Genomic DNA, 8,312 nt, shown 5'->3' on the forward strand with positions numbered 1-8,312 from the left:
AGCCACCAGTCAAGTGGTACATTCAGCCTTGTGTTCTTGGATTTCATTTTCGCCTGGGTGTTTCAATTTGTCTTTCCTAAACACAGATATGTGTGCAGTTTTTCTTTTTAATTTGTGCTTTTGAGCACTGCCAGTGCATTCTCTGAATTGTCTGTGCTGTTCAGAAACAGTCTAACTTTGATGTGAAGATGCTGATGGAGCAGCAGATATATTACTAAAGCAGATGGCTATTAGAGTCAAACCTCAATATAACGAACACGGATATAACGAATTATCGGATATAACGAAGTAATTTGGTACATTGGTTGGCCAGTTTACGTCAATGGTTTAACCTATGGCTATAACAAAACTGAAAGTACAAGATCCTACACAATATCGGATATAGCAAAGCAAATATTTGCTCACTCACAGTTCAAAGCATGTTTCTTGGGAGGCAGGCATTCTAGATGGGCTTTCTCGGTCAATCATTTTACAGAATACGATTGCTTTTGCATGACTCAGCATCAAACACATTGGTGTCTGAAAAACAGCGTTCCTGGCACAAGGCCGAGGTAGTGTGCTCGGCACCGAGCGAGAAACGCTATTGCCCATAGACGCTGACGCTTCCGGTGCCGAGTCATGTCAAACCTCACGAAAGTGATCGTATTGCGCGTGTTGCACAAATTAACGTTCGTAGCCACCGCATTGTCGTCGTTTGCACGAATGCGTCTAGCGAACCGTAGCTCCAGCCACAGCTTGTAAGTTGCGCACATTCTGGTGTCCGACCAGATGTGTGCTCCATAGCAGCTGTGCTCCAAAGCACAATAAGCTTTGCTGCAATGTACCTTGAACAGTCAGCAACTGCAATTGTCTTTTTTCAAATGAATTGGTTTTTGCAGGTGAGGTAGCGTTCACGTGTCATGCTGCGTGGTGTTGGTGCACAATCGATTGGTCAGCGGGCAGGTATCGTTTTGCTGGGCTTTGACATGACTGGCATGCCGCTGCACAGCCGTTATTGCTGGGATTGGTCACTCGGTGCTGTATGGCCGATCCCAGCGATAACGGCTGTGCAGCGGCGTGCCAGTCACATCAGACAGCATCTCGTACTCACCTCCTCTCACACTCGCGAGCACTCACTCGCACTGGCACTCACCTCCACTCACACTCACTCGCACTCATGCCTTTGAAATGAGTGCATGTGTGTGTGCAGACCTATGGGGCTGTTTGTTGCCCATCTACACCAAGTCAGTTGCTAGTCACGCAGAATGTTGCGAAAGTGATTTTATCTCCGAGTGAACGACCAAAAATACCTCCATTGCTGGGTGGCTGGCAGTGTCGACGTACGATGTCACACTCAGATTTATCTTGCGTAAGTGCAATCTCAGATTTTTTTTCCTTCGATATTGGTTATAATGAATATCAATATAACAAAGTAACTATAGTGGCAGCTGCAACTTCATTACAACGAGTTCTGACTGTACATGTTTGTGATTTGCTTTCCTTGTCAGCTCTGAAGTCATGATGGCCTGCTACAGAGCAGGCGAGGCAGCCTGTAGCACATGGATGGCATTTGCATTCATGAACCGACACTGAACACTTGTGCCATGAAACCATTCACAGAGTACTGCAAACAGCAATGGTTCACAAGGCAGCCTTTATGGTGCACAACATGGCGCACGAGACAGTTGTAAATTGGCACCCTGCGAACAAGCGCGAAGTTGTGGGTTTGAGTCTCGGCTTGTGGCAGCTGTGATCGATAGGAGCAGAATACAAAAACACTTGATTAATATGCCTTGACTTCATGTAAGCTACTCCGGGGGGCCAGAATTGTTGCAGAGCCCCACATAGTCATGTTGGACAGCGATTCATCTGCTGTAGGGAATTAAGCCTCGTCAACTCCATCACATCGTCAACAAGGTCAATGAAGTTGAATACTGCATTGCTGATGGCACAAGCTGAAACACGCAATTAAGGTTGCAAAGAAATTCTGTGGTTATTGTGAGCAGAGTGCTTGCAAGTTACTTCAATTGCTCTTTGCAGCTTATATTACAAGAAACACGTGTTGCTGTGTGAATAATGCATTATCTATTGGTGTTACTGCTCCACACTGTCAGTGAAACCGCTACCTTTCAGTGCTGTGTATGTCTAGCATACATCCTTTGCTCTTCACCTATATGTATATTTTCAAAAAGATGGAGGCACCTGCTCTTTCAGCTGAAGTCGAAGTTTTGTGCACCTATATTCTTCAGCTTGTGTCATCACTACTGCTACACTTGTGCCACAGTCCAGTTGTGCCACAGCGGGAGCATACGCTATACTTAAGACTATTCAACACATACGGCTCACAAATATCGCTAAGGCTATTGTCTTCACAGACTCATTAAGTGTAGTGAGAGCCCTAATTAGCCTACGAAAACACAAGAACTCCGTTTTGAATGAACTGTATACCTTGTTGTGCTCTGCAAATATGGGCAACCAAGTGATCGTCTTATGCTGGGTACCTGGCCACAGGGGTATAGAAGGCAATGTGGCTGCTGACGAAATGGCTACGTCAGTGAGTTTTAGCAACAAAGATGGAAATACGCCCATCCCTGCCACAGACCTAAAGCCTTTTCTGCGCCGTAAATTGAGGAATCATTGGCAAGGTGAGTGGGATACACAAGAAATGAATAAGCTTCACATTGTAAAACCAAAACTGGGGAATTGGATAAGTGGGAAAACAGCACGGTACAAGGAAATACTTCTTTGCCGAATAAGGATAGGCCACACATACGATACTCACTCTTATCTCTTGACTGGGGGTGATCCTCCAACTTGTAATAAGTGCGGCAATAGTCTCATAGTCATCCATGTTCTTATTCAGTGCCCTGCCATAGAAACAGAGAGGGAAAAGTATTTCCCTGCTGTATATCGCGAGAATATACCCCTTCACCCTGCATTTTTTTTTTAGCGATGAATTGCCTTTTAATCTGCAAACAGTCTTAGATTTTTTAGCCGAAACCGACTACCTGAAAATCATTTGGCCAGGCAACTCTTAGCACACGACTAACAGCCCTGCATTCAAGGGCTCTCTTGAAACTGTGGTGTCAGTGTTATGTTTTATTGCATCATGTGTTAACGAAAGCCCATTGCCATAGCCCACATCACATCCTAGTAACCGTCATTATTTTAGCACCTATATATTCTACGCCAACTACAGCGGAAGTTTTTAGGCCCTTTTACAGCCATATTACATCTACCATGATGAATTCATTGTGCACGTCACCCACAATACATCAGCAACATTACCACTTGTCATGGCGCTCTTTCGTCAAACCTGGCCCTTGCGCCATAAAATACCACACATCAATCAATCAATCAGTTCTGAACATGGAGGTTACCACCGAGGTTATGTTAAAATGGTGTAGATGGTTCTTCGCATCTGTCCGTGTTGTAATAGTCTTTATATATAAGTAGCCTATAACTATATATAAGTAGCCAAACATACTACTATTACATGCCTAAGGGTACAAAAAATTGGTGTTGACTATTTTTCTGACTCCTATCGGACTTGTGCAAGAAGGTTATACTAATTGAACCCAGTGATTAAAAACGGGATATCTGTGTCTGCAAAGGAGATCTCAGGAAACAAGCTGTATACAAATGGCAAGTTGGCTGTGAATATATTAAAAGAAAAAACTGCAAGAAAGCATAAAACTGCATTTCGCAATCTTGTGTAGATTATCTCTTGGCTACACATTGGGTTTCAACATAGATGTTAGGATTCGGCTGGCTGCCCTTTTTGATAACATATGCCAATTGTTTAGTTCCATTCTAGCTCCTTCTTTGTGTAAAAACTGGCAAACCTGTAAATTTTATCCTTTCTCCAACTTGTAAGTAGCCATACCCAACTTGTGTAAAGTAATCCTTTTAGCTGTGTTACAGCACCAGGTGGTAATATCCCACACCAGAGTGTTTTACCATTGTCTCTGGCATACCACTTTCAAGTAGAGAGACTCAATGTTCAAGCACTTGCTACTAGAGGACTAAACATATTGAGGTTAAAAACTGGTTGCATTGGTTAGAGAAAATTTTGTGTAGATACTGATGTAAGTTATAAGATAGCTTTGGCTAAAGTATAAAAACCTGTTGTAATTTCAAAAAATTAAGGAATTGCTCTGTGAACTCCCAACGCAGCACAGGCATGCTCCCAAAATTTGTAAACAGTACTCTCCATGGTAGCTCAGTGGTTATGGCGTGCTGTTGGGCACAAGGTTGTGGGTTTTACTCCTGGCTTCGACGAACACATTCCACTGGTGGCAGAATAAAAAAAATGCTTGTGCTCTGTGCATGTTAAAGAACACTCGGTGGTCAAAATTAATGCGGAGCTATCCACTACGGGGTCCCTTGTAGCTTGCCTTTCTGCTTTGGGACGCTAAACCCCACAATTTAACTCAAATTTGTAACTGATTACTGCATGAAAGCGGAAGAACCAGCAGTCTGAAAGTTTGCAGTGAGCTTGGGTGGTTTCTAGGCACTAAGGGTAATTTCTTAATGTTAGTGGGACAATTGAAGGCTTTTAATGCGAAGCATTCTTGTCAAATGTAGACAGTTTTTCTTTGTGCCAGGTATCTGACCGTTTTCGTGGGCCGATTGCGAAGGTGGTGCAGTCTACCAGCATCTCAAACGGTGACCTAGGACTGGATTTGGAGTTCACAGCTCTTATCAAAAGTTTAGATAGCAACAACGAAACAATTGCTTATCGTTTGACAAAACCGCTCTCGAATTCTAGACACAGCGCACCTGGGTGCACATTGACATTATATACAGCAGGAGCTAGCGCCCTTTGTGTACTACCGATGTTATGCTTGTGACCAGCCTGGCTACACCAGGCATTTGAAATATGATTTGAAATAATAAAACACATGTCCAGAGTTGCCAGGTTTGGCTACTTTGCACCAAATTGGCCACTTTTGAAGGCTCATGGCAGGAAAATTTTCAGGTTGGCTACTTGGATACAGTTAAAATCAACATTTTTCTATAAGAACTACAGACAAACCAGACAGACTATAACAAATAAATGGTATAATTCGCTGTACTGTGCCTCTTACGACATGTTCGATGTGCAACGACCACCCTCACCATGTGTATTTGGAAGGGAGGACACAACCGTCACCTTGCAACCGACAAAATTGATTCAGCAGGATACCTTCTGGTCCATTCCATGGAATGTCTCCTTTAATAGTTGAGTGCTCAGAATATGATAATGTGAAAACAGAAGTGTTATTACGTTTACGTGATGAATTTGAGTAAAGGCATATGAAATCACATCGATATGCAGCTATAAAGACTACTAGAAAAACACTATTGTTATGCGATAAATTCTGGCTAGTATATGATATTCCCTTGCAAAGTTGAGATATGGCACAGGGATACATTGACGAATGATTAAAGAGTGAGAATTGTTAACAAGACATATTCGCTGGTACTAGAGTTCAGTGACAACTAATTGAGTTTACCTAATCGTTTACGCAGGGATAACAATTCCTGAATATGAACACTGAGCCACCAACTCTAACTGGATCCCCAAAGTCACATTTTAAATAAGTCGAAGGGCACTAAACATAACAGTTACAAAAGGAGTAGTTCATAAGTGGCTACAGCAATGTTTTCTCCTTAAGTGATTGGCCATGGCAGCAGCCTGGCGACTGCTTTCAGTACTTTTTAAATGCCTGCAATGGACTGGCTACTTTTTTGGCTACGTTTCAGGATTTCCTGGCTACTTTCCACTTTTTGGACCTGGCAACCTTGAACATGTCTGCCTGAAGTACGTTTCACATGTGTGTTCTTGATCGGGGTTAATCCAAGTCTTCCAGCGTGATCTGGAGCATGTATCACGGATTCATCAGCCCAGCAATGATGCACATTAGGCTTGCTCTGTCCTAACCTGTGAATTCACCAGTGAAACCATCAGTGATGTCGCCGATGAAGAAACAGTTGAAACCACAATCAGTGAACTGATGAGCACTGAGTAATTATGTCAAGTGATGTACATATCATGTATAATTATATATACTCGAACAATGTAAAATTGTAGTACATAATTGTCATCCCTAAACACGCAATGTCATAAAAACAGTTCAGAACGACAGAAATCTGAGCTAGTTGTTAAGATTCATTATGCAAGAAAGTGAGGTGTGCAGACAGGACACAAGAGAAGTGGACGACATGAATGCCGTTCGTGTTGTCATAATAAACAGTTCAGCTTCTCAATTTGCGGTGTACATTTCACTTTAGAAAATTACCAACGATAGTGCCTTTCTACTACTATATAACAATGCTTTGCATTATGTTGTGCTCCTCTGGAGTTGTGACTCCTTTCATCCTGATGGCTCTGTTGAAGTAATACCAAAGGAACAGAACACTAACATGCCTAGGAGATTTCTTGGAGTTGGTAGAGATCACAGGAGATTTTGAGGAGAGCTTCTGAACAACCAACACTTTTTTTATATATATATACTTACTGAAAGACTGCATAGTTTTGCGAGGCCTGGGGTTATTCAGTGATTTTCTTTGCCGGTAAACCTTAGTAAATCTCCGACTAGAATGCAGTGGCAAACACACAGCTGTCCGCTTGATTTGTATAGATGTGCAACTTCCCATATTGGTGCCTCTCTGGAACTATATGTTTTGGAGCATGGAGGCAAAGAGAGCAGACACAGTACAGTTTTGTGGATAGATATTGCACTGAATTCTTGTTGTCACCAAGCATGATTAGCACAATGTAGGCAAATCCCAAAATACAAATGGAGATAAGTGTGCATTTCTGAAAACCTTGACCCTGGCTTAAAGCTGCTGCCCTCCATGTTCATGGTGGAGGTATCAGAACACATGTTAAATAACTGAGGTTTTTTAGCGCACGAGAAGAGGCGAAAGACAGTGACGAGACGAGGACACAGCGCAAATAGCGCTGTGTCCTCGTCTCGTCACTGTCTTTCGTCTCTTCTCGTGCGCTAAAAAACCTGAGTTATGGAATACCAACACGCCCTAACCTACGCTCTTTCAAGTTACATGTTAAAGCTGGTGATGTCCACACGTCAGGCTGCTCTGTGTTTGTATGGCTACCGCTTTTAATAAAATCAATGCAATGTAGAGAAGGAAAAAATTGAGGGGGAAGACCTGTGAGCTGAGGAATTGCAACCCAAATTAAAGCAAAGCTTTCTGTTGCTGCTGTTGTTATATGCCACCTCAGACTGCTGTTAGAATGAGAAGAAAGGGGGTTAACCGAGGGGCCGTTGGCTGCTGTTAACCGAGGGCTGCTGTCCCTCTGTCCTCCATGCAGCCATTGATAGCTACCACTGGATGCAGTTAGATTGTGTGACCACAATGCATGGTACAACTGCTTCTCTGACGCTGGCAGTAATGCACTCACAACTATGTTTCTGAATTAGCAATCACACTTTCAATGCACATATATCAGTTGAGCAGAGGGTCTCGCCCATGTGGGCTCGCCTAAGCTCATATGTGCAAAGGTTCAACCTGAACTCTTGATTACTGTGTTTATAACAATTGCAGTTTTTTTATTTCTGTACCTCGGAAGGTATTATAATGGCTCCTGTGGTACTTTATTTTCTTGTAATTACCTTAACTGTCCTGTGGCTTTGAAACTGCACCTGCGTATATTCAAGGTAGGCATTCCATTCCATGATATTTCAACCACTATAGTTCTTTGGTGGCAACTGTTTTAGCCTCCCCAAAACTACTGTGATACACTTTGCCGACACATCCTTCAACAATGTGCCCTATTCCTGCTAATTAACTTTCAATCCGATGCGACTATTTTTATTGTGGCACTTACTTAAACATACAAATGGCTCCAAAAGCAGCTAACTAAACTTTGAGGAGTGCCTACTAATTTACTAATTGACTACTAATCACCAACAACATCACCCCCCTCGCCTGCCTGGCTTAATTGATTTTCCCTATATTGGATCTTGCTATGAATTTCAGTTGTCCAGCAGTCAATGTGGACGCCTTTCGTGGAAGGATCGCGCAAAGCCATATGCACTGCTGCAGAATTAAATTTTATAGTTTGCAACTAAATTATTTCGAAAGCACCAGATGCATATGTGCATTTCAGAGCGAGAAGTGCATGGTATTTATCGCAATTTCGAGCTCCATGAAGGGCTTCGGTCGACCACATTCGAGCCATGTATTTCCACTATACTCGGATAAAAGCCAAAAAGACAGGTTTTGTCTGTAATCATAATTAGCGTGCCAGCAATATTTACGTCTGGCGCGACAAGAGTCTAGCAGGTGACGTCATATGGATCGAAACCGATCACTACACATGC

This window comes from Dermacentor variabilis, chromosome 5 (genome assembly GCF_050947875.1).
Source record: "Dermacentor variabilis isolate Ectoservices chromosome 5, ASM5094787v1, whole genome shotgun sequence".
NCBI classification, from domain to species: Eukaryota; Metazoa; Arthropoda; class Arachnida; order Ixodida; family Ixodidae; genus Dermacentor; species Dermacentor variabilis.